Source organism: Schistocerca gregaria, chromosome 3, assembly GCF_023897955.1.
Source record: "Schistocerca gregaria isolate iqSchGreg1 chromosome 3, iqSchGreg1.2, whole genome shotgun sequence".
In the NCBI taxonomy this organism is placed as follows: domain Eukaryota; kingdom Metazoa; phylum Arthropoda; class Insecta; order Orthoptera; family Acrididae; genus Schistocerca; species Schistocerca gregaria.
In genome coordinates this window covers 129,850,595-129,874,506 of record NC_064922.1, presented here as the reverse complement: position 1 = coordinate 129,874,506, position 23,912 = coordinate 129,850,595, and positions in this window count along the sequence as shown.

The window sequence follows — 23,912 nt, the reverse complement described above, 5'->3', positions numbered from 1 at the left end:
ATGTGAGAGTTGCTCGGAAAGAAGTCAGCTGGAGACTGAATTATTGAATCGCGACGCATTTTGTCCGTTCCATAGTCATTATGAGGGCGCGTGGGGTACAACTAACTGTCATTGGTGCGTCGGAAACAAGCAACTTGGCCCCCAGGAGGACGTACAACTGGTTATAGTAGATGTGTTAGTTGCTCGGAAAGAAGTCAGCTTTAGACTGAATTACTGAATCGCGACGCAATTTGTACGTTCCATAGTCATTATGAGGGCGCGTGGGTTACAACTAACTGTCAGTGGAGCGTCGGAAACAAGCAACTTGGCCCCAGGATGACGTACATCTGGTTACCGTAGCTTTGCTAGTTATTCGGCAAGAAGTCAGCTGGAGACTGAATTGTTGAATCGCGATGCATTTTGTCCGTTCCATTGTCATTATAAGGGCGCGTGGGTTACAACTAACTGTCTTTGGAGCGTCGGAAACAAGCAACGTGGCCCCCAGGGGACGCACATCTGGTTACCGTGGCTGAGTTAGTTGCTCGGAAAGAAGTCAGCTGGAGAATCAATTATTGAATCGCGACGCAATTTGTCCGTTCCATAGTCATTATGAGGGTGCGTGGGTTACAACTAACAGTCTGTGGTGCGTCGGAAACAAGCAACGTGGCCCCCAGGAGGACGTACAACTGATTATAGTAGATGTGTTAGTTGCTCGGAAGGAAGTGAGCTGAATTATTAAATCGCGACGCATTATCTCCGTTCCATAGCCATTACCAGGGCGCGTGGGTTACAACTAACTGTCAGTGGAGCGTCGGAAACAAGCAACTTGGACCACAGGATGACGTACATCTGGTTACAGTGGCTGTGTTAGTTGCTCAGAAAGAATTCAGCTGGAGACTGAATTATTGAGTCGCGACGCAATTTGTCCGTTCCATAGTCATTATGAGGGCGCGTGGGTTACAACTAACTGTCAGTGGTGCATCGGAAACAAGCAACTTGGCCCTCAGGAGGACGTACATCTGGTTACCGTGGGTGTGTTAGTTGCTCGGAAACAAGTCAGCTGGAGACTGAATTATTTAGTCGCGAGCAATTTGTCCCTTCCATAGTCATTATGAGGGCGCGTGGAGTACAACTAACTGTCAGTGGAGCATCGGAAACAAGCAACTTGGCCCCCAGGAGGCCGTACATCTTGTTACCGTAGATGTGTTAGTACCTCGGAAATATGTCAGCTGGAGACAGAATTTTTGACTCGCGACGCATTTTGTCCGTTCCATAGTCATTATGAGGGCGCGTGGGTTACAACTAACAGTCAGTGGTGCATCGGAAACAAGCAACTTGGCCCCCAGGAGGACGTACAACTGGTTATAGTAGATGTGTTAGTTGCTCGGAAAGAAGTCAGCTGGAGACTGAATTACTGAATCGCGACGCAATTTGTACGTTGCATATTCATTATGAGGGCGTGTGGGTTACAACTAACTGTCAGTGGAGCGTCGGAAACAAGCAACTTGGCCCCCAGGAGGACGTACATCTCTTTACCGAGGCTGTGATAGTTACTCGGAAAGAAGTCAGCTGGAGAATGAATTATTGAGTCGCGACACAATTTGTCCGTTCCATAGTCATTATGAGGGCGCGAGGGTTACAACTAACAGTCAGTGGTGCGTCGGAAACAAGCAACGTGGCCCCCAGGGGGACGTACAACTGGTTAGAGTAGATGTGTTAGTTGCTCGGAAAGAAGTCAGCTGCATTATTAAATCGCGACACATTTTCTCCTTTCCATAGTCATTATGAGGGCGCGTGGGTTACAACTAACTGTCAGTGGAGCGTCGGAAACAAGCAACTTGGACCACAGGATGACGTACATCTGGTTACCGTGGCTGTGTTAGTTGCTCGGAAAGAATTCACCTAGAGACTGAATTATTGAGTCGCGACGCAATTTGTCCGTTCCATAGTCATTATGAGGGCGCATGGGTTACAACTAACAGTCAGTGGTGCATCGGAAACAAGTAACTTGGCCCTCAGGAGGACGTACATCTGGTTACCGTGAGTGTGTTAGTTGCTCGGAAACAAGTCAGCTGGAGACTGAATTATTGAATCGCGACGCATTTTGTCCGTTCCATAGTCATTATGAGGGCGCGTGGGGTACAACTAACTGTCAGTGGAGCGTCGGAAACAAGCAACTTGGCCCCCAGGAGGCCGTACATCTGATTACCGTAGACGTGTTAGTTCCTCGGAAAGATGTCAGCTGGAGACAGAATTATTGACTCGCTACGCATTTTGTCCGTTCCACAGTCATTATGAGGGCGCGTGGGTTACAACTAACTGTCAGTGGTGCGTCGGAAACAAGCAACTTGGCCCCCAGGAGGACGTACAACTGGTTATAGTAGAAGTGTTAGTTGCTCGGAAAGAATTCACCTGGAGACTGAATTATTGAGTCGCGACGCAATTTGTCCGTTCCATAGTCATTATGAGGGCGCGTGGGTTACAACTAACTGTCAGTGGAGCGTCGGAAACAAGCAACTTGGCCCCCAGGAGGCCGTACATCTGATTACCGTAGACGTGTTAGTTCCTCGGAAAGATGTCAGCTGGAGACAGAATTATTGACTCGCTACGCATTTTGTCCGTTCCACAGTCATTATGAGGGCGCGTGGGTTACAACTAACTGTCAGTGGTGCGTCGGAAACAAGCAACTTGGCCCCCAGGAGGACGTACAACTGGTTACCGTGAGTGTGTTAGTTGCTCGGGAACAAGTCAGCTGGAGACTGAATTATTGAATCGCGACGCATTTTGTCCGTTCCATAGTCATTATGAGGGCGCGTGGGGTACAACTAACTGTCAGTGGAGCGTCGGAAACAAGCAACTTGGCCACCAGGAGGCCGTACATCTGGTTACCGTGAGTGTGTTAGTTGCTCGGAAACAAGTCAGCTGGAGACTGAATTATTGAATCGCGACGCATTTTGTCCGTTCCATAGTCATTATGAGGGCGCGTGGGGTACAACTAACTGTCAGTGGAGCGTCGGAAACAAGCAACTTGGCCCCCAGGAGGACGTACAACTGGTTATAGTAGAAGTGTTAGTTGCTCGGAAAGAATTCACCTGGAGACTTAATTATTGAGTCGCGACGCAATTTGTCCGTTCCATAGTCATTATGAGGGTGCGTGGGTTACAACTAACTGTCAGTGGTGCATCGGAAACAAGCAACTTGGCCCCCAGGAGGACGTACATCTGGTTACCGTAGATGTGAGAGTTGCTCGGAAAGAAGTCAGCTGGAGACTGAATTATTGAATCGCGACGCATTTTGTCCGTTCCATAGTCATTATGAGGGCGCGTGGGGTACAACTAACTGTCAGTGGAGCGTCGGAAACAAGCAACTTGGCCCCCAGGAGGCCGTACATCTGATTACCGTAGACGTGTTAGTTCCTCGGAAAGATGTCAGCTGGAGACAGAATTATTGACTCGCTACGCATTTTGTCCGTTCCAGAGTCATTATGAGGGCGCGTGGGTTACAACTAACTGTCAGTGGTGCGTCGGAAACAAGCAACTTGGCCCCCAGGAGGACGTACAACTGGTTATAGTAGAAGTGTTAGTTGCTCGGAAAGAATTCACCTGGAGACTGAATTATTGAGTCGCGACGCAATTTGTCCGTTCCATAGTCATTATGTGGGCGCGTGGGTTACAACTAACTGTCAGTGGTGCATCGGAAACAAGCAACTTGGCCCTCAGGAGGACGTACATCTGGTTACCGTGGGTGTGTTAGTTGCTCGGAAAGAAGTCAGCTGGAGAATGAATTATTGAGTCGCGACACAATTTGTCCGTTCCATAGTCATTATGAGGGCGCGTGGGTTACAACTAACAGTCAGTGGTGCATCGGAAACAAGTAACTTGGCCCTCAGGAGGACGTACATCTGGTTACCGTGAGTGTGTTAGTTGCTCGGAAACAAGTCAGCTGGAGACTGAATTATTGAGTCGCGACGCAATTTGTCCGTTCCATAGTCATTATGAGGGCGCGTGGGTTACAACTAACAGTCAGTGGTGCATCGGAAACAAGCAACTTGGCCCTCAGGAGGACGTACATCTGGTTACCGTGGGTGTGTTAGTTGCTCGGAAAGAAGTCAGCTGGAGAATGAATTATTGAGTCGCGACACAATTTGTCCGTTCCATAGTCATTATGAGGGCGCGTGGGTTACAACTAACAGTCAGTGGTGCATCGGAAACAAGCAACTTGGCCCTCAGGAGGACGTACATCTGGTTACCGTGGGTGTGTTAGTTGCTCGGAAAGAAGTCAGCTGGAGAATGAATTATTGAGTCGCGACACAATTTGTCCGTTCCATAGTCATTATGAGGGCGCGTGGGTTACAACTAACAGTCAGTGGTGCATCGGAAACAAGCAACTTGGCCCCCAGGAGGACGTTCATCTGGTTACCGTAGATGTGAGAGTTGCTCGGAAAGAAGTCAGCTGGAGACTGAATTATTGAATCGCGACGCATTTTGTCCGTTCCATAGTCATTATGAGGGCGCGTGGGGTACAACTAACTGTCAGTGGAGCGTCGGAAACAAGCAACTTGGCCCCCAGGAGGCCGTACATCTGATTACCGTAGACGTGTTAGTTCCCCGGAAAGATGTCAGCTGGAGACAGAATTATTGACTCGCTACGCATTTTGTCCGTTCCACAGTCATTATGAGGGCGCGTGGGTTACAACTAACTGTCAGTGGTGCGTCGGAAACAAGCAACTTGGCCCCCAGGAGGACGTACAACTGGTTATAGTAGAAGTGTTAGTTGCTCGGAAAGAATTCACCTGGAGACTGAATTATTGAGTCGCGACGCAATTTGTCCGTTCCATAGTCATTATGAGGGCGCGTGGGTTACAACTAACTGTCAGTGGTGCATCGGAAACAAGCAACTTGGCCCTCAGGAGGACGTACATCTGGTTACCGTGGGTGTGTTAGTTGCTCGGAAAGAAGTCAGCTGGAGAATGAATTATTGAGTCGCGACACAATTTGTCCGTTCCATAGTCATTATGAGGGCGCGTGGGTTACAACTAACAGTCAGTGGTGCGTCGGAAACAAGCAACGTGGCCCCCAGGAGGGCGTACAACTTGTTATAGTATATGTGTTAGTTGCTCGGAAAGAAGTCAGCTGAATTATTAAATCGCGACACATTTTCTCCTTTCCATAGTCATTATGACGGCGCGTGGGTTACAACTAACTGTCAGTGGAGCGTCGGAAACAAGCAACTTGGACCACAGGATGACGTACATCTGGTTACCGTGGCTGTGTTAGTTGCTCGGAAAGAATTCACCTGGAGACTGAATTATTGAGTCGCGACGCAATTTGTCCGTTCCATAGTCATTATGAGGGCGCGTGGGTTACAACTAACTGTCAGTGGAGCGTCGGAAACAAGCAACTTGGCCCCCAGGGGACGTACATCTGGTTACCGTGGTTGTGTTAGTTGCTCGGAAAGAAGTCAGCTGGAGAATGAATTATTGAGTCGCGACGCAATTTGTCCGTTCCATAGTCATTATGAAGGCGCGTGGGTTACAACTAAAAGTCAGTGGTGCGTCGGAAACAAGCAACGTGGCCCCCTGGAGGACGTGCAACTGATTATAGTAGATGTGTTAGTTGCTCGGAAAGAAGTCAGCTGAATTATTAAATCGCGACGCATTTTCTGCGTTCCATAGTCATTATGAGGGCGCGTGGGTTACAACTAACTGTCAGTGGAGCGTCGGAAACAAGCAACTTGGCTCACAGGAGGCCGTACATCTGATTACCGTAGACGTGTTAGTTCCTCGGAAAGATGTCAGCTGGAGACAGAATTATTGACTCGCTACGCATTTTGTCCGTTCCACAGTCATTATGAGGGTGCGTGGGTTACAACAAACTGTCAGTGGTGCGTCGGAAACAAGCAACTTGGCCCCCAGGAGGACGTATATCTGGTTACCGTAGATGTGTTACTTGCTCGGAAATAAGTCAGCTGGAGACTGAATTGTTGAATCGCGACGCAATTTGTCCGTTCCATAGTCATTATGAGGGCGCGTGGGTTACAACTAACTGTCAGTGGTGCGTCGGAAACAAGCAACTTGGCCCCCAGGAGGACGTACATCTGGTTACCGTGGCTGTGTTAGTTGCTCGGAAAGAAGTCAGCTGGAGAATGAATTATTGAGTCGCGACACAATTTGTCCGTTCCATAGTCATTATGAGGGCGCGTGGGTTACAACTAACAGTCAGTGGTGCGTCGGAAACAAGCAACGTGGCCCCCAGGAGAGCGTACAACTGGTTATAGTAGATGTATTAGTTGCTCGGAAAGAAGTCAGCTGAATTATTAAATCGCGACACATTTTCTCTTTTCCATAGTCATTATGAGGGCGCGTGGGTTACAACTAACTGTCAGTGGAGCGTCGGAAACAAGCAACTTGGACCACAGGATAACGTACATCTGGTTACCGTGGCTGTGTTAGTTGCTCGGAAAGAATTCACCTGGAGACTGAATTATTGAGTCGCGACGCAATCTGTCCGTTCCATAGTCATTATGAGGGCGCATGGGTTACAACTAACTGTCAGTGGTGCATCGGAAACAAGCAACTTGGCCCCCAGGGGACTTACATCTGGTTACTGTGGCTGTGTTAGTTGCTCGGAAAGAAGTCAGCTGGAGAATGAATTATTGAGTCGAGACGCAATTTGTCCGTTCCATAGTCATTATGAGGGCGCGTGGGTTACAACTAACTGTCAGTGGAGCGTCGGAAAGAAGCAACTTGGCCCCCAGGAGTACGTACATCTGGTTACCGTAGCTGTGTTAGTTTCTCGGAAAGAAGGCAGCTGGAGACTGAATTATTGAGTAGCGACGCAATTTGTCCGTTTCATAGTCATTATGAGGGCGCATGGGTTACGACTAACTGTCAGTGGTGCGTCGGAAACAAACAACTTGGTAGCCAGGAGGACGTACATCTGGTGACCGTAGCTGTGTTAGTTGCTCTCAAAGAAGTCAGCTGGATTCTGAATTATTGAATCGCGACGCAATTTGTCCGTTCCATAGTCATTATGAGGAAGCATGGGTTACAACTAACTGTCATTGGTGCGTCGGAAACAAGCAACGTGGCCCCAGGTGGACGTAAATCTGGTTACCGTAGCTGTGTTAGATGCTCGGAAAAATGTCAGCTGAAGACTGAATTATTGAGTCGCGACAGAATTTTTGTGATACACCATCATTATGAGGGTGGGAGGGTTACATTTAACTGACAGTGGTGCGTCGGATACAAGCTACTGGACTCCCAGTAGATCGTACATATGGTCATTATAGCCGCGTTGATTGCTCAGAAAGAAGTCAGCTGAAGACCGAATAACTGAATCGAGACGCAATTTGTGCATTCCATAGTCATCATGAGGGCACGTGGTTTACAACTAACTGTCAGTGGAGCGTCGGAAACAAGCAACTTGGCCCCAGGATGACGTACATCTGGTTACCGTAGCTTTGTTAGTTATTCGGAAAGAAGTCAGCTGGAGACTGAATTATTGAGTCGCGACGCAATTTGTCCCTTCCATAGTCATTATGAGGGCGCGTGGGTTACAACTAACAGTCAGTGGTGCGTCGGAAACAAGCAACGTGGCCCCCAGGAGGACGTACAACTGATTATAGTAGATGTGTTAGTTGCTCGGAAAGAAGTCAGCTGAATTATTAAATCGCGACGCATTTTCTCCGTTCCATAGTCATTATGAGGGCGCGTGGGTTACAACTAACTGTCAGTGGAGCGTCGGAAACAAGCAACTTGGACCACAGGATCACGTACATCTGCTTACCGTAGATGTGTTAGTTGCTCGGAAAGAAGTCAGCTGGAGACTGAAATATTGAATCGCGACGCATTTTGTCCCTTCCATAGTCATTATGAGGGCGCGTGGGGTACAACTAACTGTCAGTGGAGCGTCGGAAACAAGCAACTTGGCCCCCAGGAGGACGTATATCTGGTTACCGTAGATGTGTAAGTTGCTTGGAAAGAAGTCAGCTGGAGACTGAATTATTGAGTCGCGACGCAATTTGTCCCTTCCATAGTCATTATGAGGGCGCGTGGGTTACAACTAATAGTAAGTGGTGCGACGGATCAAGCAACTTGGCCCCCAGGAGGACGTACATCTGGTTACCGTAGATGTGTTAGTTGCTCGGAAAGAAGTGATGTGGAGACTGAATTATTGAATCGCGACGCATTTTGTCACTTCCATAGTCATTATGAGGACGCGTGGGTTACAACTAACTGTCATTGGTGCGTCGGAAACAAGCAACGTGGCCCCAGGAGGACGTACATCTGGTTACCGTAGCTGTGTTAGATGCTCGGAAAAATGTCAGCTGAAGACTGAATTATTGAGTCGCGACAGAATTTTTGTGATACACCATCATTATGAGGGTGGGAGGGTTACATTTAACTGACAGTGGTGCGTCGGATACAAGCTACTGGACTCGCAGTAGATCGTACATATGGTCATTATAGCCGCGTTGATTGCTCAGAAGGAAATCAGCTGAAGACCGAATAACTGAATCGAGACGCAATTTGTGCATTCCATAGAAATTACGAGGGTGCCAAAATTACAATTAAGTGTCAGTGGTGCGTCAGTAACAGGAAATTTGACCCCAAGGAGGACGTAGATCTGGTCACCTTAGCCGCGTTAGTTGCTCAGAAAGAAGTCAGCTGGAGACTGAATTATTGAATCGCGACGCAATTTGTCCGTTCCATAGTCATTATGAGGGCGCGTGGGTTACAACTATCTGTCATTGGTGCGTCGGAAACAAGCAACTTGGCCCCCAGGAGGACGTACAACTGGTTATAGTAGATGTGTTAGTTGCTCGGAAAGAAGTCAGCTTTAGACTGAATTACTGAATCGCGACGCAATTTGTACGTTCCATAGTCATTATGAGGGCGCGTGGGTTACAACTAACTGTCAGTGGAGCGTCGGAAACAAGCAACTTGGCCCCAGGATGACGTACATCTGGTTACCGTAGCTTTGCTAGTTATTCGGCAAGAAGTCAGCTGGAGACTGAATTGTTGAATCGCGATGCATTTTGTCCGTTCCATAGTCATTATAAGGGCGCGTGGGTTACAACTAACTGTCTTTGGAGCGTCGGAAACAAGCAACGTGGCCCCCAGGGGACGCACATCTGGTTACCGTGGCTGAGTTAGTTGCTCGGAAAGAAGTCAGCTGGAGAATCAATTATTGAATCGCGACGCAATTTGTCCGTTCCATAGTCAATATGAGGGTGCGTGGGTTACAACTAACAGTCTGTGGTGCGTCGGAAACAAGCAACGTGGCCCCCAAGAGGACGTACAACTGATTATAGTAGATGTGTTAGTTGCTCGGAAAGAAGTGAGCTGAATTATTAAATCGCGACGCATTATCTCCGTTCCATAGCCATTACCAGGGCGCGTGGGTTACAACTAACTGTCAGTGGAGCGTCGGAAACAAGCAACTTGGACCACAGGATGACGTACATCTGGTTACAGTGGCTGTGTTAGTTGCTCAGAAAGAATTCAGCTGGAGACTGAATTATTGAGTCGCGACGCAATTTGTCCGTTCCATAGTCATTATGAGGGCGCGTGGGTTACAACTAACTGTCAGTGGTGCATCGGAAACAAGCAACTTGGCCCTCAGGAGGACGTACATCTGGTTACCGTGGGTGTGTTAGTTGCTCGGAAACAAGTCAGCTGGAGACTGAATTATTTAGTCGCGAGCAATTTGTCCCTTCCATAGTCATTATGAGGGCGCGTGGAGTACAACTAACTGTCAGTGGAGCATCGGAAACAAGCAACTTGGCCCCCAGGAGGCCGTACATCTTGTTACCGTAGATGTGTTAGTACCTCGGAAATATATCAGCTGGAGACAGAATTTTTGACTCGCGACGCATTTTGTCCGTTCCATAGTCATTATGAGGGCGCGTGGGTTACAACTAACAGTCAGTGGTGCATCGGAAACAAGCAACTTGGCCCCCAGGAGGACGTACAACTGGTTATAGTAGATGTGTTAGTTGCTCGGAAAGAAGTCAGCTGGAGACTGAATTACTGAATCGCGACGCAATTTGTACGTTGCATAGTCATTATGAGGGCGTGTGGGTTACAACTAACTGTCAGTGGAGCGTCGGAAACAAGCAACTTGGCCCCCAGGAGGACGTACATCTCTTTACCGAGGCTGTGATAGTTACTCGTAAACAAGTCAGCTGGAGAATGAATTATTGAGTCGCGACACAATTTGTCCGTTCCATAGTCATTATGAGGGCGCGAGGGTTACAACTAACAGTCAGTGGTGCGTCGGAAACAAGCAACGTGGCCCCCAGGAGGACGTACAACTGGTTAGAGTAGATGTGTTAGTTGCTCGGAAAGAATTCACCTAGAGACTGAATTATTGAGTCGCGACGCAATTTGTCCGTTCCATAGTCATTATGAGGGCGCATGGGTTACAACTAACAGTCAGTGGTGCATCGGAAACAAGTAACTTGGCCCTCAGGAGGACGTACATCTGGTTACCGTGAGTGTGTTAGTTGCTCGGAAAGAAGTCAGCTGGAGACTGAATTATTGAGTAGCGACGCAATTTGTCCGTTTCATAGTCATTATGAGGGCACATGGGTTACGACTGTCAGTGGTGCGTGGGAAACAAACTACTTTTCCCCCAATAGGACGTACATCTGGGTACCGTAGCTGTGTTAGTTGCTCGGAAAGATGTCAGCTGGAGTCTGAATTATTGAGTCGCGACGCAATTTTTGTGAAAAACCCCCATTATGAGGGTGGGAGGGTACAATTAACTGACAGTGGTGCGTCGGAAACAAGCTACAGGACTCCCAGAAGTACGTACATCTGGTTACAGTAGATGTGTTAGTTGCTCGGAAAGAAGACAGCTGGAGACTGCATTATTGAGTCGCGACGCAATTTGTCCCTTCCATAGTCATTATGAGGGCGCGTGGGTTACAACTAACAGTAAGTGGTGCGGCGGATCAAGCAACTTTGCCCCCAGGAGGACGTACATCTGGTTACCGTAGATGTGTTAGTTGCTCGGAAAGAAGTCATGTGGAGACTGAATTATTGAATCGCGACGCATTTTGTCACTTCCGTAGTCATTATGAGGACGCGTGGGTTACAACTAACTGTCAGTGGAGCGTCGGAAAGAAGCAACTTGGCCCCCTGAGTACGTACATCTGGTTACCGTAGCTGTGTTAGTTTCTCGGAAAAAAGTCAGCTGGAGACTGAATTTTTTAGGAGCGATGCAATTTGTCCGTTTCATAGTCATTATGAGGGCGCATGGGTTACGACTAACTGTCAGTGGTGCGTGGGAAACAAGCCACTTTTCCCCCAATAGGACGTACATCTGGTTACCGTAGCTGTGTTAATTGCTCGGAAAGATGTCAGCTGGAGACTGAATTATTGAGTCGCGACGCAATTTGTCCGTTCCATAGTCATTATGAGGAAGCGTGGGTTACAACTAACTGTCATTGGTGCGTCGGAAACAAGCAACTTGGCCCGCAGGAGGACGTACATCTGGTTACCGTGGCTGTGTTAGATGCTCGGAAAAATTTCAGCTGGAGACTGAATTATTGAGTCGCGACAGAATTTTTGTGATACACCATCATTATGAGGGTGGGAGGGTTACACTTAACTGACAGTGGTGCGTCGGATACAAGCTACTGGACTCCCAGTAGATCGTACATATGGTCACCATAGCCACGTTGATTGCTCAGAAGAAGTCAGCTGGAGACCGAACAACTTAATTGCGACGCAATTTGTGCATTCTATAGAAATTACGAGGGTGTGAGGGTTACAATGAAGTGTCAGTGGTGCGTCAGAAACAGGAAACGTAACCCCAAAGAAGGACGTAGATCTGGTTACCTTAGCCGCGTTAGTTGCTCATAAAGAAGTCAGCTGGAGACTGATTTATTGAATCGCTACGCAATTTGTCCGTTCCATAGTCATTATGAGGGCGCGTGGGTTACGATTAACTGTCAGTGGTGCGTCGGAAACAAGCAACTTGCCCCCAGGTGGACGTACATCTAGTTACCGTAGCTTTGTTAGTTGCTCGGAAAGAAGTCAGCTGGAAAATGAATTATTGAATCGCTACGCAATTTGTCCGACCCATAGCCATTATGAGGGCGTGTGGGTTACGACTAACTGTCAGTGGTGCGTCGGAAACAAGCAACTTGGCCCCCAGGAGGACGTACAGCTGGTTACCGTAGCTGTGTTAGTTGCTCGGAAAGAAGTCAGCTAGAGACTCAATTATTGAATCGCGACGCAATTTGTCCGTACATAGTCATTATGAAGGCGCGTGGGTTACAACTAACTTTCAGTGGAGCGTCGGAAACAACCAACATGGCCCCCATGAGGACGTACATCTGGTTACCGTAGATGTGTTATTTGCTCGGAAAGAAGTCAGTTGCTGACTGAATATTTGAGTCGCAACGCAATTTGTCCGTTCCATAGTCATTATGTGGGCGCGTGAGTTACAACTAACGGTTAGTTTTGCGTCGCAGAAAGCAATTTTGCCCCCTGGAGGACGTACATCTGGTTACCGTAGCTTTCTTAGTTGCTCTGAATGAAGTCAGCTGGAGACTGAATTATTGAATCATGACGCAGGTGGTTCGTTCTATAGTCATTATGAGGGCATGTGGGTTACGACTAAATGTCAGTGGTGCGTCGGATACAAGGAACTTGGTTCCCAGGAAGACGTACATCTGGTTACCGTACCTGTGTTAGTTGCTCGAAAAGAAGTCAGCTAGAGACTGAATTATTGAATCGCGGAGCCATTTGTCCATTCCATTATCATTATGAGTGCACGTGGGTTACAAATAACTGTCAGTTGTTCGTCAGAAACAAGCAACTTGGCCCCCAGGAGGAAGTACATCTGTTTACCGTAGCTATGTTAGTTGCCTGGAAAGAAGTCAGCTGGAGACTGAATTATTGAATCGCAACGCAATTTGTATGTTCCTTAGTCATTATGAGGGCGCGTGGGTTACAACTAACTGTCAGTGGTGCGTCGGAAACAAGCAACTTGGCCCCCAAGAGGAAGTACATCTGGATACCGTAGCTGTGTTAGTTGCTCGGAAAGAAGTCAGCTGGAGACTGAATTATTGAGTCGCGACGCAATTTGTCCGTTCCATAGTCATTATTAGGGAGCGTGGGTTACAACTAACTGTCAGTAGTGCGTCGGAAACAAGTAACTTGGCTCCAGTAAGACGTACATCTGGTTACGGTAGCTGTGTTAGTTACTGGGAAAGAAGTTAGCTGGAGACTGAATTATTGAATCGCGACGCAATTTGTCCATTCCATAGTCATTATGAGGGCGCGTGGGTTACAACTGACTGTCAGTGGTGCGTCGGAAACAAACAAATTGGCCTCCAGGAGGACGTACATCTGGTTACCGTATTTGTGTTAGTGTCTCGGAAAGATGTCAGCTGGAGACTGAATTATTGAATCGCGACGCAATTTGTCCGTTCCACAGTAATTATGAGGGCACGTGGGTTACAACTCTTTGTCAGTGGTGCGTCGGAAAGAAGCAACTTGGCCCCCCAGGAGGACGTACATCTGGGTGCCGTAGCTGTGTTAGTTGCTCGCAAGGAAGTCAGCTGGAGAATGAATTATTGAATCGTGACGCAATTTGTCCGTTCCATAGTCATTATCAGGGCGCGTGGGTTACAACTTACTGTCAGTGGTGCGTCGAAAACAAGCAACTTGGCCCCCAGGAGGACGTACATCTGGTTACCGTAGCTGTGTTAGTTGCTCAGAAAGCAGTCAGCTAAAGACTGAATTATTGAATCGCGACGCAATTTGTCCGTTCCATAGTAATTATGAGGGCACGTGGGTTACAACTAACTGTCAGTGGTGCGTCGAAAACAAGCAACTTGGCCCCCAGGAGGACGTACATCTGGTTACGGTAGCTGTGTTAGTTCCTCGGAAAGAAGTCACCTGGAGACTCAATTATTGAATCGCAACGCAATTTGTCCGTTCCATAGTCATTATGAAGGCGCGTGGGTTACAACTAACTTTCAGTGCTGCGTCCGAAACAAGCATCTTGGCCCCCAGGAGGACGTACATCTGGTTACGGTAGCTGTGTTAGTTGCTCGGAAAGAAGTCAGCTGGAGACTGAATTACTGAATCGGTACGCAATTTGTCCGACCCATAGCCATTATGAGGGCGCGTGGGTTACGACTAACTGTCAGTGGTGCGTCGGAAACAAGCAACTTGGCACCCAGGAGGACGCACAACTGGTTACCGTAGCTGTGTTAGATGCTCGGAAAGAAGTCAGCTGGAGACTGAATTATAGAATCGCGAAGCAATTTGTCCGTTCCATAGTCATTATGAGGAAGCGTTGGTTACAACTAACTGTCAGTGGTGCGTCGGAAACAAGCAACGTGGCCCCCAGGAGGACGTACATCTCATAACCGTAGTTGTGTTATTTGCTCGGAAAAAAGTCACGTGGTGACTGATTTATTGAGTCGCGACGCAATTTGTCCGTTAGAAAGTCATTATAAGGGCGCGTGAGTTACAACAAACTGTCAGCGGTGCGTCGCAAAAAGCAATGTTGCCCCCAGCTGGACGTACATCTGGTTACCGTAGCTTTGTTAGCTGCTCCGAAAGAAGTCAGCTGGAAACTGAATTATTGAATTGCTACGCAAATTGTCCGACCCATAGCCACTATGAGGGCGTGTGGGTGACGACTAACTGTCAGTGGTGCGTCGGAAAGAAGCAACTTGGCCCCCAGGAGGACGTACTACTGGGTACCGTAGCTGTGTTAGTTGCTCGGAAGGAAGTCAGCTATAGAATGAGTTATTGAATCGTGACGCAATTTGTCCGTTCCATAGTCATTATAAGGGCGCGTGGGTTACAACTAACTGTCAGTGGTGCGTCGGAAATAAGCAACTTGGCCCCAGGAAGACGTACATTTGGTTACCGTAGCTGTGTTAGTTGCTCGGAAATAAGTGGCTGGAGACTGAAATATTGAATCGCGACGCAATTTGTCCGTTCCATAGCCATTATAAGGGCGCGTGGGTTACAACTAACTGTCAGTTGTGCGTCGGAAACAAACAACTTGGCCCCCAGGAGGACGTACATCTGGTTACCGTTGCTGTGTTAGTTGCTCCGAAAGAAGGCAGCTGGAGACTGAGATATTGAATCGCGACGCAATTTGTCCGTTCCATAGTCATTATGAGGGCGCGTGGGTTACTACTGACTGTCAGTGGTGCGTCGGAAACAAGCAACTTGGCCCCAGGAAGACGTACATCTGATTATCGTAGCTGTGTAAATTACTTATAATGATGTCAGCAATTTGCGCATTCTATAGAAATTACGAGGGTGTGAGGGTTACAATGAAGTGTCAGTGCTGGGTCAGAAAAAGGAAACGTAACCCCAAAGAAGGACGTAGATCTGGTTACCTTAGCCGCGTTAGTTTCTCAGAAAGAAGTCAGCTGGAGACTGAATTATTGTATCGCGACGCAAATTGTCCGTTCCAGAGTCATTACGAGGGCGTGTGGGTTACAACTAACTGTCAGTGGTGCGTCGGAAAGAAGCAACTTGGCCAACAGGAGGACGTACATCTGGCTACCGTAGCTGTGTTAGTTGCTCGGAATGAAATCAGCTGGAGAATGAATTATTGAATCGTGACGCAATTTCTCCGTTCCATAGACATTATAAGGGCGCGTGGGTTACAACTAACTGTCAGTGGTGCGTCGGCAATAAGCAACTTGGCCCCAGGAAGACGTACATTTGGTTACCGTAGCTGTGTTAGTTGCTCGGAAAGAAGTGGCTGGAGACTGAAATATTGAATCGCGACGCAATTTGTCCGTTCCATAGCTATTATAAGGGCGCGTGGGTTACAACTAACTGTCAGTTGTGCGTCGGAAACAAACAGCTTGGCCTCCAGGAGGACGTACATCTGGTTACCGTAGCTGTGTTAGTTGCTCCGAAAGAAGGCAGCTGGAGACTGAGATATTGAATCGCGACGCAATTTGTCCTTTCCATAGTCATTATAAGGGCGCGTGGGTTACTACTGACTGTCAGTGGTGCGTCGGAAACAATCAACTTGGCCCCAGAAAGACGTACATCTGATTATCGTAGCTGTGTTAGTTGCTCGGAATGAAGTCAGCTGGAGAATGAATTATTGAATCGTGACGCAATTTCTCCGTTCCATAGTCATTATAAGGCCGCGTGGGTTACAACTGACTGTCAGTGGTGCGTCGGAATCAAGCAACTTGGCCCAAAGGAGGATGTACATCTGGTTACCGTAGCTGTGTTAGTTTCTCGGAAAAATGTCAGCTGGAGACTGAGTTATTGAACCGCGACGCAATTTTTGTGATACACCCCCATTATGAGGGTGAGAGGGTTACAATTAATTGACAGTGGTGCGTCGGAAACAAGTTAAAGTACTCCCATTAGATCTTACATTTGGTCACCATAGCCGCGTAGATTGCTCAGAAAGAAGTCAGCTGGAGACCGAATAACTGAATTGCGACGCAATTTGTGCATTCTAAAGAAATTACCAGGGTGCGAGGGTTAAATTTAAGTGTCAGTGGTCCGTCAGAAACAGGAAACTTGATAACAAAGAGGACGTCGATTTGGTCACGTTAGCCGCATTAGTTGCTCAAAAGAAGTCAACTATAGACTGAATTATTGAATCGCGACGCAAATTGTGCATTCCATAGTCATTATGAGGGCGTGTGGGTTACAACTAACTGTCAATGGTGCGTCGGAAAGAAGCAACTTGGCCCCCAGGAGGACGTACATCTGGCTACCGTTGCTGTGATAGTTGCTCGGAAGGAAGCCAGCTGGAGACTGAATTACTGAATCGCGACGCAATTTGTCCGTTCCATAGTCATTATAAGGGCGCGTGGGTTACAACTAACTGTCAGTGGGGCGTCGGAAACAAGCAACTTGGCCCTAGGAAGACGTACGAATGGTCAACGTAGCTTTGTTAGTTGCTCGGAAAGAAATGGCTGGAGACTGAATTATTGAATCCTGACGCAATTTGTCCGTTCCATAGTCATTATGAGGGCGCGTGGTTTACAACTGACTGTCAGTGGTGCGTCAGAAACAAGCAACTTGGCCTCCAGGAGGACGTACATCTGGTTACCGTAGCTGTGTAAGTTGCTTATAATGATGTCAGCCTGAGACTCAATTATTGAGTCCCGACGCCATTTTTCAGATACACCCTCATATGAGGGTGGGAGGGTTACAATTAACTGACAGCGGTGCGTCGGAAACAAACTACTGGACACCCATTATATCGTACATTTGGTCACTATAGCCGCGTGATTGCTCAGAAAGAAGTTAGCTTTAGACCGAATAACTGAATCGCTACGCAATTTGTGCATTCCATAGAAATTACGAGGGTGCGAGGGTTACAATTAAGTCTCAGTGGTCCGTCAGAAACACGAAACTCGATAACAAAGAGGACGTAGATTTGGTCACTTTAGCCGCATTAGTTGCTTAGAAAGAGGTCAGCTGGAGACTGAATTATTGAATCGCGTCGCAATTTGTCCATTCCATAGTCATTATGAGGGCGCGTGGGTTACAACAATCTGTCAGTAGTGCGTCGGAAACATGCAACTTCACCCCCAGGATTACGTGCATCTGGTTACCGTAGCTGTGTTAGTTGCTAGGAAAGATGTCAGCTGGAGACTGAATTATAGAATCGCGACGCAATTTGTCCGTTCCGTAGTCATTATGAGAGTGCGTGGGTTACAACTAACTGTTAGTGGTGCGACGGAAACAAGCAATTTTGCCCCCAGGAGGACGTACATCTGGTTATCGCAGCTGTGTTAGTTGCTCGGAAAAATGTGAGCTGGAGACTCAATTATTGAGCCGCGACGCAATTTTTGTGATACACCCTCATTATGAGGGTGGGAGGATTACAATTAACTGACAGTGGTGCGTCGGAAAGAAGTTACAGGACTCCCATTAGATCTTACATTTGGTCACCATAGCCGCGTTGATTGCTCAGAAAGAAGTCAGCTGGAGACCGAATAACTGAATTGCGACGCAATTTGTGCATTCTATAGAAATTACGAGGGTGCGAGTGTTACAATTAAGTGTCAGTGGTGCGTCAGAAACAGGAAAAGTAACCCCAAGGAGGACGTAGATCTAGTCACCTTAGCCGCGTTAGTTACTCAGAAAGAAGTCAGCTGGAGACTGAATTATTGAAACTCGACGCAATTTGTCCCTTCCATAGTCATTATTAGCAAGCTTGGGTTACAACTAACTGCCAGTGCTGCGTCGGAAACAAGCAAATTGGACACCAGGCGGACGTACATCTGGTTATCGTAGCAGTGTTAGTTGCTCGAAAAGAAGTCAGCTGGAGACTGAATTATTGAATCGCGACGCAATTTCTCCGTTCCATAGTCATTATGAGGGCACGTGGGTTACAACTAACCGTCAGTGGTGCGTCGGAAACAAGCAACTTGGCCCCCAAGAGGACACACATCTGGTTACCGTAGCTGTGTTAGTTGTTCCGAAAGATGTCAGCCGGAGACTGAATTATTGAATCGCGACGCAATTTCTCCGTTCCATAGTAATTATGAGGGCGCGTGGGTTACAACTGACTGTCAGTGGTGCGTCGGAAACAAGCAACTTGGCCCCAGGAAGACGTACATCTGGTTATCGTAGCTGTGTTAGTTGCTCAGGTAGAACTGGGTGGAGACTGAATTATTGAATCGCGACGCAATTTGTCCGTTCCATAGTCATTATGAGGGCGCGTGGGTTACAACTGACTGTCAGTGGTGCATCTGAAACTAGCAACTTGGCCTCCAGGAGGACGTACATCTGGTACCGTAGCTGTGTAAGTTGCTTACAATGATGTCAGCCTGAGACTCAATTATTGAGTCGCGACGCAATTTCTCAGATACACCCTCATATGAGGGTCAGAGGGTTACAATTAACTGACAGCGGCGCGTCGGAAACAAACTACTGGACACCCATTATATCGTACATTTGGTCACCATAGCCGCGTGATTGCTCAGAAAGAAGTTAGCTGGAGACCGAAAAACTGAATCGCTACGCAATTTGTGCATTCCATAGAAATTACGAGGGTGCCAGGGCTACAATTAAGTGTCAGTGGTCCGTCAGAAACTTGAAACATGACCACAAAGAGTACGTAGATTTGGTCACTTTAGCCGCATTAGTTGCTTAGAAAGAGGACAGCTGGAGACGGAATTATTGAATCACGACGCCATTTGTCCGTTCCATAGTAATTATGAGGGCGCGTGTGTTACAACTAACTGTCAGTGGTGCGTCGGAAACAAGCAACTTGGCCCCCAGGAGGACGTACATCTGGTTACCGTAGCTGTGTTTGTTGCTCGGAAAGATGTAAGCTGGAGACTGAATTATTAAATCGCGACACAATTTGTCCGTTCAATAGTAATTATGAGGGCACGTGGGTTACTACTAACTGTCAGTGGTGCGTCGGAAACAAGCAACTTGGCCCCCAGGAGGAGGTACATCTGGTTCCCATCGCTGTGTTTGTTGCTCGGAAAGAAGTCAGCTGTAGAATGAATTATTGAATCGCGACGCAATTTGTCCGTTCCACTGTCTTTATGAGGGCGCGTGGGTACGACTAACTGTCAGTGGTGCGTCGGAAACAAGCAACTTGGCCCCCAGGAGGACGTACATCTGGTTACCGTAGCTGTGTTAGTTGCTCGGAAAGAAGTCAGCTGGAAACTGAATTACTGAGTCGCGACACAATTTGTCCATTGCATAGTAATTATGAGATCACGTGGGTTACAACTAACTGTCAGTGGTGCGTCGGAAACATGCAACTTTCCCCCCAGGAGGAAGTACATCTGGTTACGGTAGCTGTGTTAGTTGCTCGGAAAGATGTCAGCTGGAGACTAAATTATTGAATCGCGACGCAATTTGTCCGTTTCATAGTCATTATGAGGGCGCGTGGGTTACAACAAACTGTCAATGGTGCGTCGGAAACAAGCAACTTGGCCCCCAGGAGGAAGTACATCTGGATACCGTAGCTGTGTTAGTTGCTCGGAAAGAAGTCATCTGGAGATTGTAGTATTGAAGCGCGACGCAATTTGTCCTTTCCATAGTCATTATGAGGGCGCGTGGGTTACGACTAACTGTCAGTGGTGCTTCGGAAACAAGCAACTTGGCCCCCAAGAGGACGTACATCTGGTTACAGTAGCTGTGTTAGTTGCGCGGAAAGAAGTCAGCTCGAGACTGAATTATTGAATCTCGACGCAATTTGTCCGCTCCATAGTCATTATAAGTGCGTGTGGGTTACAACTAACTGTCACTGGTGCGTCGGAAACAAGCAACTTGGCCCCAGGAAGACGTACATCTGTTTACCGTAGCTGTGTTAGTTGCTCGGAAAGAAGTCAGCTGGAGACCGAGTAACTGAATTGCGACGCAATTTGTGTATTCTATAGAAATTACGAGGGTGCGAGGGTTACAATTAAGTGTCAGTGGTACGTCAGAAGCAGGAAACGTAACCTCAAGGAGGACTTAGATCTGGTCACCTTAGTCGCGTTTTTGCTCAGAAAGAAGTCAGCTGGAGACTGAATTATTGAATAGCGACGCAATTTGTCCGTTCCATAGTGATTATGAGGGCGCGTGGGTTACTACTGACTGTCAGTGGTGTGACGGAAACAAGCAACTTGGCCTCCAGGAGGACGTACATCAGGTTACCGTAGCTGTGTAAGTTGCTTCGAAAGATGTCAGCTGGAGACTGAATTATTGATTCGTGACCCCATTTTGCAGAAACACCCTCATTATGAGGGTGGGAGCGTTACAATTAACTGACAGCGGTGCGTCGGAAACATACTACTGGACACCCATTATATCGTACATTTTGTCACCATAGCCGCGTGATTGCTCAGAATGAAGTTAGCTGGAGACCGTGTAACTGAATCGCTACCCAAATAATGCATTCCATAGAAATTACGAGGGTGCGACGGTTACAATTAAGTGTCAGTGGTCCGTCAGAAACAGGAAACATGACCCCAAAGAGGACGTAGATTTCGTCACTTTAGCCGCATTAGTTGCTTAGAAAGAAGTCAGCTGGAGACTGAATTATTGAGTCGTGACCGAATTTGTCCGTTACATAGTCTTTATCAGGGTGTGTGGGTTACAACTAACTGTCAGTGGTGCGTCGGAAACAAACAACTTGGCCACCAGGAGGACGTAACTCTCGTTACCGTAGCTGTGTTAGTTTCTTGGAAAGAAGGCAGCTGGAGACTGAATTATTGAATCGCGACGCAATTTGCCCGTTCCATAGTCATTATGAGGGCGCGTGGGTTACAACTAACTGTCAGTGGTGCATCGGAAACAAGCAACTTGGCTCCCAGGAGGACGTTCATCTGGTTACCGTAGCTGTGTTAGTTGCTCGGAACGAAGTCAGCTGGAGACTGAATTATTGAATAGCAACGTAATTTGTCCGTTCCATAGTCATTATCAGGGCGTGTGGGATACAAATAACTGTCACTGGTGCGTCGGAAACAAGGAACTTGGCCTCCAGGAAGACGTACATCTGGTTACCGTAGCTGTGTTACTTGCTTGGAAGGAAGTCAGCTGGAGACTGAATTATTGAATCGAGACGGAATTTGTCCATTACATAGTCATTATGAGGGCGCGTAGGTTACAACTGACTGTCAGTGGTGCGTCGGAAACAAGCAACTTGGCCCCCAGGTGGACGTACATCTGGTTACTGTAACTGTGTTAGTTACTCGGAAAGAAGTCAGCTGGAGACTGAATTATTGAATAGCGACGCAATTTGTCCGTTCCATAGTCATTATGAGGGCGAGTGGGTTACTACTGACTGTCAGTGGTGTGACGGAAACAAGCAACTTGGCCTCCAGGAGGACGTACATTTCGTTACCGTAGCTGTGTAAGTTGCTTGGAAAGATGTCAGCTGGAGACTGAATTATTGATTCGTGACCCCATTTTGCAGATACACCCTCATTATGAGGGTGGGAGCGTTACAATTAACTGACAGCGGTGTGTCGGAAACATATTACTGGACACCCATTATATCGTACATTTGGTCACCATAGCCGCGTGATTGCTCAGAATGAAGTTAGCTGGAGACCGTGTAAGTGAATCGCTACGCAATTTGTGCATTCCATAGAAATTACGAGGGTGCGACGGTTACAATTAAGTGTAAGTGGTCCGTCAGAAACAGGAAACATGACCCCAAAGAGGAAGTAGATTTCGTCACTTTAGCCGCATTAGTTGCTTAGAAAGAAGTCAGCTGGAGACTGAATTATTGAATCGTGACCGAATTTGTCCGTTCCATAGTCATTATAAGGGCGCGTGGGTTACAACTAATTGTCAGTGGTGCATCGGAAACAAGCAACTTGGCTCCCATTAGGACGTACATCTGGTTACCGTAGCTGTGTTAGTTTCTCGGAACGAAGTCAGCTGGAGACTGAATTATTGAATAGCGACGTAATTTGTCCGTTCCATAGTCATTATGAGGGCGCGTGGGATACAAATAACTGTCAGTGGTGCGTCGGAAACAAGCAACTTTGCCCCCAGGAGAACGTTCATCTGGGTACCGTAGCTGTGTTAGTTACTCGGAACGAAGTCAACTGGAGACTGAATTATTGAATCGCGACACAATTTGCCCGTTCCGTAGTCATTATGAGGGCGCGTGGGTTACAACTAACTGTCAGTGGTGCGTCGGAAACAAGCAACTTCGCTCCCAGGAGGACGTACATCTGGTTACCGTAGCTGTGTAAGTTGCTCGGAACGAAGTCAGCTGGAGACTGAATTATTGAATCGCGACTCAATTTGTCCGTTCCATAGTCATTATGAGGGCGCGTGGGTTACAACTAACTGCCAGTGGTGCGTCGGAAGCAAGCAACTTGGCCCCCAGGACGACGTACATCTGGTTACCGCAGCTGTGTTAGTTGCTCGGGAAGAAGTCAGCTTGAGACTGAATTATTGAATCGCGACGCAATTTGTCCATTCCATAGTCATTATGAGGGCGCGTGGGTTACACTTAACTATCAGTGGTGCATCGGAAACAAGCAACATGGCCTCCAGGATGACGTACATCTGCTTACCATAGCTGTGTGAGTTGCTAGGAAAGATGTCAGCTGGAGATTGAATTATTGTGGCGCGACTCCATTTTTCAGATACACCCTCATTATGAGGGTTGGAGGGTTACAATTGACTGACAGTGCTGCGTCGGAAACAAGTTAAAGGATTCCCATTAGATCTTTCATTTGATCAACATAGCCGCGTTGATTGCTCAGAAAGAAGTCAGCTGGAGACCGAATAACTTAACTGCGACGCAATTTGCGCATTCTATAGAAATTACGATGGTGCGAAGGTTACAATTATGTGTCAGTGGTGCGTTAGAAACAGGAAACGTAACCCCAAGGAGGACGTAGATCTGGTCACCTTGGCCGCGTTAGTTGCTCAGAAAGAAGTCAGCTGGAGACTGATTTATTGAATCGCGACGCAATTTGTCCATTTCATAGTCATTATGAGGGCGCGTGTGTTACAACTAAGTTTCAGTGGTGCGTCGGAAACAAGCAACTTGGCCCCCAGGAGGACGTACATCTCGTTAAGGTGGCTGTGTAAGTTTCTCGGAAAGAAGTCAGCTGGAGACTGAATTATTGAATCGCGACGCAATTTGCCCGTTACGCAGTCATTATGAGGGCACGTGGGTTACAACTAACTGCCGGTGGTGCGTCGGAAACATGCAACTTGGCCCCCAGGACGACGTACATCTGGTTACCGTAGCTGTGTTAGTTGCTCGGGAAGAAGTCAGCTTGAGACTGAATTATTGAATCGCTACGCAATTTGTCCATTCCATAGTCATTATGAGGGCGCGTGGGTTACACTTAACTATCAGTGGTGCGTCGGATACAAGCAACATGGCCTCCAGGATGACGTACATCTCTTTACCGTAGCTGTGTTAGTTGCTAGGAAAGATGTCAGCTGGAGATTGAGTTATTGAGACGCGACGCCATTT